Source organism: Tenebrio molitor, chromosome 2 (assembly GCF_963966145.1).
Source record: "Tenebrio molitor chromosome 2, icTenMoli1.1, whole genome shotgun sequence".
In the NCBI taxonomy this organism is placed as follows: Eukaryota; Metazoa; Arthropoda; class Insecta; order Coleoptera; family Tenebrionidae; genus Tenebrio; species Tenebrio molitor.
In genome coordinates this window covers 4740332-4750367 of record NC_091047.1, presented here as the reverse complement: position 1 = coordinate 4750367, position 10036 = coordinate 4740332, and positions in this window count along the sequence as shown.

The following is a 10036-nucleotide window of genomic DNA, read 5'->3' as shown; positions in this document are numbered from 1 at the left end:
ACCGGATTCTGATAAAATTAATGTTTAATGTTGATTCAAGCGAGCTTCTTGGGAATGTAAACGTACCCTTCCCAGGAAAACAATAATTCATTTTTACAATTTATTGCACATTTAACATTTTTGTTGCAAAATGCCGAAAAGTTTAAATGTCAAATAGTTTATAAAAATTAGTTTCAACTGACAGGTTAACTGTTGCCAAGTTACGATAATTGTTATGGTATCAAACTAAAGAAATGTCAGAACTGTCAAATTTGGGTGTGTTAATGTTGAAAGCACCTAACTAAGGTTATGAATGTTTGATTATTAGATGTTCTGAAAAAATGTTATTGACAGGAAAAGAGTGTCAAGGCATTTTAGGTGTTACAGTAGTTGCCTTGTCTGTGACGTACTGTGACGTCACAAGACATCTGGTAAACAAGCGTAGAAGTACGATCAGTTGGAGAATTAAAAGACCTGATGGTGCGTGGTCGGGGAATTAATTTTGTCACAAGGCGAGAAAATGTTGAAAGATTTTATTTCTGGATGATGATTGGTAAAAATACAAAGTTAGATGCAGAGAGACTCAAGAGACTATTTGAAAATATGAGAGATGTCAACACAAAAAGATTTCTTTTATTTTAATTTTCAAATACATAGTACAATGGGTCAAAATAAATTTTTAGTGATTAGACGTCTTAATAATGGCATTGATGGCAATAACGACGATTTTTTTTACAAACTTCTGCCTGAATAGAATAGAAGCACAGGGGGTATAACAAGCGTTCAAAAAATATTGACTAAATAATTGTAGGGATACTGTTCTAATAAGAAAAATCTTAAACTTGCCCCAAGAAAGTAAGTGAAAAGTACTTTGAATAAGGAAATTTGTAAAACGAAAATAATATTTTCTAGCTGTCAGTCTTTTGACATGTAGTGAAATCTATGAAATTCACACTGCGCGTGAAGTATTTGCCACCATTTTTTAATTTCAATTATAACTACATTTGCCACTGGACATTTGCAACATATGTACTGTTTCCTCAATTTGGTTGTAGGTCGTAAAAGGTTATGGTAATTTAAGTTAAAGGTCTTGCGGAACTTATAAATCCTAGTTTACCACTAGCAGGTAATATTTTAAGCAGGGTTGTATTGTACATTTTGTATAGGGTGTTTTTTTAAATTTCATCTCGTAGTAGGTGTCGGAAACCCATCCGAACATTCGGTATAAAAGACAATCGAATAGGACGACAATTTTTGGTAATTTGAAGAGAAATCTGAAAAAATTGTTCGTTAATGTAGTTTGTCGCGATTGTTATAAAGAAATGAAAGAATATGAAAAATAACAAACGGTAAAATAATCAATGAATTAATTTTTGAAGCTTTAAGATGTCGTAACTTCAGTATCGAGAGAAAGCGATTGCTCAATGGAATTGTTAAGAATTTAAATAAAGAAAAAACACGAGAAGGTTCGTACATGAAACCATAAACAGATGAAATTAAAAATTAAATTTAAAATTAATTTCTGACATTTAGGACTGCAACCTAACATGCATAAGACGCGAGGTGACACGTCTGCACCGCTCAGATTAAAATCGACAAAAGAGAAATAAGCGAGGAGAGCGCACTACGCTGCTTTTATCGAAACAGATTTATCGTTACTGCGCAGCTGTCTGATGTCATATTTTGACGAAATAAAGTGCAGAACACAACCAGAAATGTTCTCTTTCTGACAAATTTGGTTTGAAGAAAATCGATCGATTAGTTTTTGAGTTAAATGGACTCAAACAGACGGACAAAAATTCTAAAAATTGCTCAATTGTCTCTTGCATGGTATCAAGTAACCCAAGGAGTTTGAAAATTGGTTTAAATATTGCAATAACAGTCAAACACTCCAATTTTCATAAGAAGAACAGTGACAGGTAATGTTGGATGGCAACTTCCTTTAAATTGCAATTTATGCAAGCTGATTACGCGGGAGACGATAAGAGAAAGTCTCGGGTCACCACTGACACGCACTTTTCCTTGTATCTCCATTCTTCGCTTAGATTGGAAAAGAATTTGCATACAGTGGGGTCCCCCTTTGGTTCATTTTAAAGGAACAATAACAGAAACATTCATTTGTGTTATTGCACCAGCGCCAGAGTTTCTATTCGGCGATATCGCTGTGCCAAAAAAGGCCACATCCACCCGCCAACAATAAATAAATTTTAATATCTAGTCATCCGATCCAATTCGCCGTCCCAATTTATCAGTAATGCGAATCTCTTTTACGATCCTCGCTGACAAGAAGACATCGCGAGGGCAGAAACAGCAGCATTTCCGCATGAGTGCTCCCGGAGGGCTACACTTTGTCATAGTCCGCGGAGGGTCGCAACAGCACATCCCTAATGGGTTATTTATGGTTGCACATTCACTACACATACTACTTTATTGCTCGTTCGCCGATGTGCATTTAACATAGCCGTTATACGACAAACCCTCGAATTCTTTCTGGTCGTCTTTAATCGATATCGCAGACTCAATTGTGTCTCTCTAAATGAAATTTATGGACGTCCGAAAAACTTTTCACGAAAATCCGACATAAATTCCGGAGGAGATCCTCGCTGAAGGACTGTATCGGAGGAGATACACGTGTCCGCGGAGATTTAAACGCGTACCGGAATGGTACTTCGAGGGAAGTATGGGAGGCTTAAAGGGCTCTATTTTATGCACGATTTGGACGCCAAGTGGGGTCAAATGGGTCAAGTGTTACGGCCGCATGAGCTAAGACACCACTTTGTGCGGCCCGTTACCAGAAAATGACAAATTGTTTTGTAAATTTCCCACAAAATGACACTAAAGAAGTGAGTAAAAATTTGAAGTGAAAAAAAAAGTGACAAAAGATAATTAAAACTTTTTTCTTCAAACGTCCGTAAAATATGACATTGCACTGCTGCATTGATAATGCTAAAGTGTCACTTCATTGTCATGGCATCTAACGAGCTGACTAGCGTCCGTGAAGTTATTATCTCCGCTGAGGAGCGTCCGTGAAGTTATTATCTCCGCTGAGGGCGTCCGTGAAGTTATTATCTCCGCTGATGAGCGGCTGTAAAGTAAACTAGCTAAATCATTTGAAATTCCTACCTGGTTTCTTAACATGTCTTAAATAATTTGTTATGAAGGTTTGAAGAAAAAATAGTATATGTTATTCGGAGCAAAAATGGTTTTATGTGCTTTGGCTGCGTTCGGCAGCCAATCTACCAGCCACAGCACATAAAACTTCATTTTTGCTCCTCATAACATAATATACTATAATTTGTGAAATGGTAAGCTGTGAAAACTAAGACTAAGAGTTTTAAGACACTTTTAACACTTTTAGTTTACTTATTTCTAGTTCTTTTTTAATTTAAATTATTTACGAACTGCTGAAGTGATAAAGAAAAAATACACAGTTTCTCGCGTATGAACAATGTATGTACTCGCTGCGCTCGTGCTTGTACGATTCCCACTTAAAAATTATTGCTTTATACACATGTTATAGAAATAACAATTAATCAACTATTTGTAACAAGTTTAATTTAATACAAATTCGTGTTGTCACAACCAGATTTTTTTTGAATTGAATACTTCTTTTTATTTCTCTCCGCTGCCCAACCCCTTTCCGGCAAAAAGTGATTTTTATTGTTATTTTTTGAGTTCCTGGTGAGAAATTTCGTCGTTGCTGGAACTAGCTTCTGGAATCGCTTCCGCCCCGTTACCTCGGAGGCCTCTTCCCGTACATATTTCCGGTTCCGGAAGTCTTATATTGCGCAAACACAAAACTGGTCCCTAATTCATTAAAGTGCATCAGATCTGCGCCCGCCATTCCCATAAATAAACCGTATCGCCGTCCAAATTTGTCGTTCGAACATTCCGCATGTAATATCTGAAATTGCGATAGTTTTTATCATAGACATGCCGAGTTGGTGCTAAAACAGGGCGCCATTAAGGGCCACAATCGTCGGATGTGCGTATCAATCAATCTGCAAAGTACTGGGTCCAATTCGTGCCTCCACAACACTCATATATCTTTCCGGACGTTATGGATATGAATGATTTCGTGTCGATGTTGGGGTAGCTTAAGAGTTTCGAATCAATTGCTTATCTCGAACTAGATTAAAACAAACCCCACTGAAATATTTCCAGACTGCAAAATCAATCTCTTTGTGTCAATATCATATATCACCGAGAAAATTTCGATATTACTTTCACTTTTAGTGTTTCCACACATCGGGGGTGTTTACCGGACGTTTGTCAGCTCGAATTAACTTTCTCAGAGATCAGATGATGACAGAGTGCAACTTGACACCAAAAAGGACTCATTTAATTGTTGTTAAACACGAATGTACTCGTAATTCACATTCTCCAGAGGGCAATAGTATTTTTTTAATATTTACGTTAATTAAAATTTAACGACGAAATTTCATTTTGAGGTACACTAGGAATACTACATAGAATCTAGTACAAAAATAATAACAAACGTAAAAAACATTTTCGTTTCTTTATTTTTTCCATCGCTGTCAAAGTTCACTCGATAGAGCGAAAAATCCTGCACAAAATGTTTTTAGCAGACTGAGGGGCACAAATGATCCCACTCTAATTCGATCTCCCAACACCCCCACGGGGGTGGAAATGTCAAAAGAAGCCTCTTAACCATGATAACCCTGACCTGTTAGTCCTACGTGAAAATTACCTGAATATTTTACAAGATATTTTATTCATTATTATAATTTATCAGTCGTTATTTGGTGTGAAATATAAGTAAAACAAATTTAAAAAAAATTTGTTCACATAAGGGCGTATTCTGTAACTGCTCCGCTAAATTTTAAAGCCACGCTAAAATTTTAACGCCCCTTTAAAAATTACAGAATATGCCTTATTGTTGGTATTGGAGACCCCTAAAAATTAGTGAACAAATGATTTTCTTTTGTCACTTTGTCTTCATGACAGAGTATTTTACACAACTAGAGGTGATGCTGGTTTGAACAACATATTTACCAATTTAGCAAAATTTATCTTATCATGTATTTGCATGAGTTTGTGGTTTAACAAATAAAGTAAATCTCAAACTGACATACAGCGTGATCAACAATGACTGAGTCTGTTGGCAATGAAACAATTGAAAAATATTGGTGTTTTTCTGTTTCGTAATTGGCACTGACCGGATGTTTTAACTTGACACGACATTCAAAAAAATTAGGTTATGTCGGGTATGTTTGTGCAACTACAAAAATGACGCTTGAATGGTAAACGTCAAATTCGCCTGTCAACTCTGTCAAAGCTGACAACCGGAAATGCGTTTAGATTACAGTGATACCAAAATCATTCAAATTTTCATTGTTACCAACAGATTCGGTCATTCTTGATCACATTTCCACTTTATAATGTGATTCAAAACTCTAAAACATAAAATATTTGCTCTGTGGATCATGAATACAACAGCGGAAGTAAAGCGTTGCATAATCTTGAATTTCAAAGATTATCTAGCACTAGAAGTGGATTAAGATTTTAAAGGATCTATCGTATACGAATTTTAGGAAGAAAATAAAAACCCCGTTGACTGAAAATGCTTTTTATTTAGTCGATAAATTACTGTCTTTACTTTGTTTTAATGAAATATTTCAATAATAATTTTCACCATATCCATTGACACTTAATATTGTATTAATTTTATTTTTCATTACAAATTGATATCAACATAAATTCATTTTTTTTTAAGAACTGTTTTCTTCTTTCATTTGTTTATTATTATATGTGCATACTGCTAATTTACAATTATTTTGTTATCTTAAATTCATTAATCAATTATTTATCTTTCAAATGTAAAAAATTGAAACGAAAAACTTTTTATACTCCAAATGTTTTATCTGTCAAAAATAGGACAGATCTATAAATAAACTCTACAAATACAATTTGACGATTTTTAAAAATTTTTAATTATTAATTTTCACAAATGTTTAACCGGCTGTCAAATTATTGCACATTTTATGTAAAAGTCATCACTAATCCTTTTATCTAATCTTATAAGTAAATCGATTTATATTAATAACATAATTACATAACATTTTTGTTTTATAAGACAAAAATTTCCGATAATATTGCGGAATCTGGAAAAGTGCCCCGAATGCTTGCAGCGTTTCCACGTTGAATGGCAAGGGAAATCCTCTCGAAAAGGAATCGCCTGATTCCGCGATAAGTCGGTTTTCGATGACATTAATTAAATCGATGGCTTCTTTGCACCAAGGGCCTAAGGTTTCAACCTTTAAACAGGTAGTTTTTTTTGGAAAAATACAAAAAGAATATTTTGAAAAATGTAAAAAATGTGATTCTATCATTGTGCATGTGCATGGTGTATGTGTGACATAATACATAATACATTCTTCAACGAGCGTATAATGATTATTCAAGAGGATGAAAATTCCAACACGAGCCGTAGGCGAGTGGTGGAATCGTCGGAGTGAATAATAGCCATTATACGTGAGTTGAAGACTATGTGTCTTGTTGAGCGGTTGCTACGCGATGCGCGATTTATTGTTTACAAACGCATCCCACTGACAATCGGCCGGTGATAGAATGAATGTGATTGGCCGACAGCCGTGAGTTTCAGTATATTCTATCACTGAGTGTGGAATTGATATCATTCTTTCATTGCATATCCAACAACAATGCATTCATTCTTTAATAGTCGTGGAGAAATCTATTTTCTTGCATTTTATTAATATTAACGAATCGCTTCCCTACATAGTGTTTTCTTTTAATATAAATTTCAAAATGCTCTTTAATTGATTTTAGAGTGTATTTATTTTAGTATTATGTATGTATAAAAAAAAATATTGCACAATTCCCTTATCGCATCATAATAGCATTTCCGTTTTTGTTGCACACTCCAGGAATTAATTTATACATATGATAATATTTGTTTTGCGCTTGATAAGCTCGATAAGTTTTTAATCCTCCACAAACCCACCAAAACACTAATGACTTCCATCACGTGAAAGTTTAGATTTCCGGTGAAAAGACGCAAAATTTTCCCATAAATCGTGCGTCGATTTTTCCGCCACCGGCAACTTTGATACCTGTCAAAGTTCTTTCTGCTCTTAAAACATAGCGGTCCCAACTAGGGCGCCGCGGCGCCTTAGTTCGGCGCCAACAAACTTCCGTCCATTCGGTGTATCCCGATTCGCGAATGTGTATCCATCCGATTCTTAGAACGGGATAGGACCAACTGCATTCAACCGCCCCCCTCGCGAACCCACCCCCGCCGATTCCCATCGCATGATAATAGTTTTATTTACTTTATTTATGGATGTTTTCGGCTGCTCCATACGAAAATGGCATTTGTCAAAATAACAAAGCGAGAGTGAAGCGTGGGAACCGTCTTGAGAGAGCTTTTGTTTTACAGGGTGGTGTGCGGGGTTTTTTGCGCCGAAAGGGCGGCGACGCCTGGAAGGGGCACAGGCAATTAATCCATCCCGCAGAATAAACAACAACACACAAATTTGTCTCACTTTCAATCAACATAAAAGTCTACTCATTTAAAAAATAAACAATCACACAACGAAATGGTCATTTACTACTTTGTTTGCACGTGGGAAGTTTATGCACACGAGTGCAGCAAGAAAAACCGTTACCTGTCGTTGAGTAACTTAGATAACGAGCTAAAAGTTAAGTTAAGAGCGAAAAAAATTCGTTAAAAAGCAATTTAATTTTTTATGGTGGGACAAAAAAAAATAGCACGACTTTTGATAAAAATTGACGTAGCAACTGTGGAGTACTTACAACTCTCTCTTTCTCTCTCTCCTTACTTATCAGTACACACATTTATTGTAAATAAAAAAAGACGAAACTGTGCTACAATACTTATTATAAGTAAATGTTTCTGACGCAGTTGGCTGTGATTTAATTGTATGCATATATATTTGCCGCCTCTCCATTTCTGGCCTTGCGCTAGAGCTTGACATCTACTTTACCAACTTTAAAAAGATATATTTATTATAGTTTTTTATTTTAATTTACACTATTTAAAAGTCCCCTTGTTTGTAGGCAACCAATTAATCACATCAATTCACTTTGCAGTAAACGTGTATGGTAGTATAGGTACACTAGACTAGTAGGCGGTAAATTTACGCACCACACTACCGTGTATACAGGTGGTCATAAAGTGTCTTTAACAAGCAAGTCTTGTTGTAAGTGAAGTGGACGTGAATTGGCAAGACTCTTGTCGGAATAATTGGATTCTTGTTGGAGTAAACTTGCGGACGCTGTCTGTGCTTGGCGCCACCGCTTCGAAATTGGCCCAACTAAAAATTTGGAAATTTATTGTTATGGCGGCCGTTATAACTTCTCCTCGGATGGTTTTATGGTTGAGTCATCCGCGTGAATCCGCTTTAAATGACAATGACTTGTACTGTAAGTTTTAGTCTTATTTCTCAACGACGTTGGCAGTCATGGTTCACTAAGTCGATGCGGAAGTGCGTCAGCGGCGGAAATGCTGCAGAAATCGACGAAAGTGTGGATCCCCCTAGTCGAATGATACTCAGCGATTTCTTTTATAGACTTGTTTACTAGTGGTGGCAACACTGCGCGGGAAATTATCCGGGAAACTTATTCTATAAAGAAATTATTGCCACCCCGTGGACCGCCTCCCGGATTTTTAATTCACCAGTGGGGGCCCCCACACATCCACTAATCCATACAGCGCGATCCGAAAAACACCCCAAGAAAAAAATTAAAATGATTTCCGATTTGATTTAAATTTTGTGCAGATGCGGATTTTTCTCTTTTTTGGTTTTTCCGTTCGGCGCCGATGAGTAACGTATAACGGCGGCGATAAATCCAGCTCATAAATTTTTTATAAAAGTTTCGTAACGCAGAATTATGAATAACAATACAGCGAGCGGCCCTTCGGAGCTGGGGGTGTCTCCGCTCGCAGTGAATGCGGGGGAGGTTTTACATAAGGGTTACTACTTAACGATATTGCTGGGGTCGGTTTATTACATTAGCAACTCAACTCATTATGATTATAGAGTCGTTAGGCCTAGACATCATTTGAAATTAGAGAAACCACCATTCATGCACGCCACTATTCTTCACAGGGTGGTTGTCAGGGCCGCGTCCATTTAATCGCCGATTTAAATTGGACTGCACGAAAATCATTTTTGACACTGTTAATTGCCAGTTTGCCGTTTCAACTCGTTGGGGACGATGTCGGAATCACTATTGATGGCAACAAGGCCATCAGCTGGTTTACAGACTTAATCCTTGGCGAATTACCAATGCATTAGGTGCTTAATTAGTGAGGAAGGTGATTGTGAGATGAATATGGATGAGATCGGGACGGTATCGATTCGCGTCACAGTTTTAAGAGGCGCACTCGAGATTTTTAATCGATGGGAACAGATCCTGAAGAATCGCGTTGAAATTATTTTGCAGATTTGCCAACTAGGAATCGACAAAACTTGAAGGTCTCTGATATTCGCTTATGAACATTTCTGTATTTGTAATTCGGGGGATGAGGGTCTTAAATATAGTTTAATTAAAATAATTCGCTGGTGGAGTTATGGGGTGGCGTGAGGAACCTGCGGAAGGATTTTATTGCACGTCGGGGACCCGACCCAACTTTGTTATTTAATAGCGAGACAGTTTTATTTGAGAGAATCGTTTATAATGCTGCAAAAAAATTAATATCGTTTAAAATTTATCTGGAGGCTCCGAAGCTTCGAGCGATATTATGTGTAGTCTCGTAGTCATCAAATTTAGAGCGTGAAGGCTCAAGAAAAAAATTTTTGATGGAGACAATGAGTAAAAAAATTTAAAAATGGTTTCCGTACGAGTACCTTCATATTTAGACGGTTTTTAAAAAAATTACGCAACGAGAAGACAAGGACAACAACAGGATTTTTGAAAACATGGACGTGTTAAGTGAGTCCTTTAGATTGTGTTGTAAATGTTTAATGGAATTTAGATGTGTTGATTTTTTTATCAGAAATATTTCTATGTTTACAGAAATCTCGATGAAGATATCGTGACAAGTTTTTTT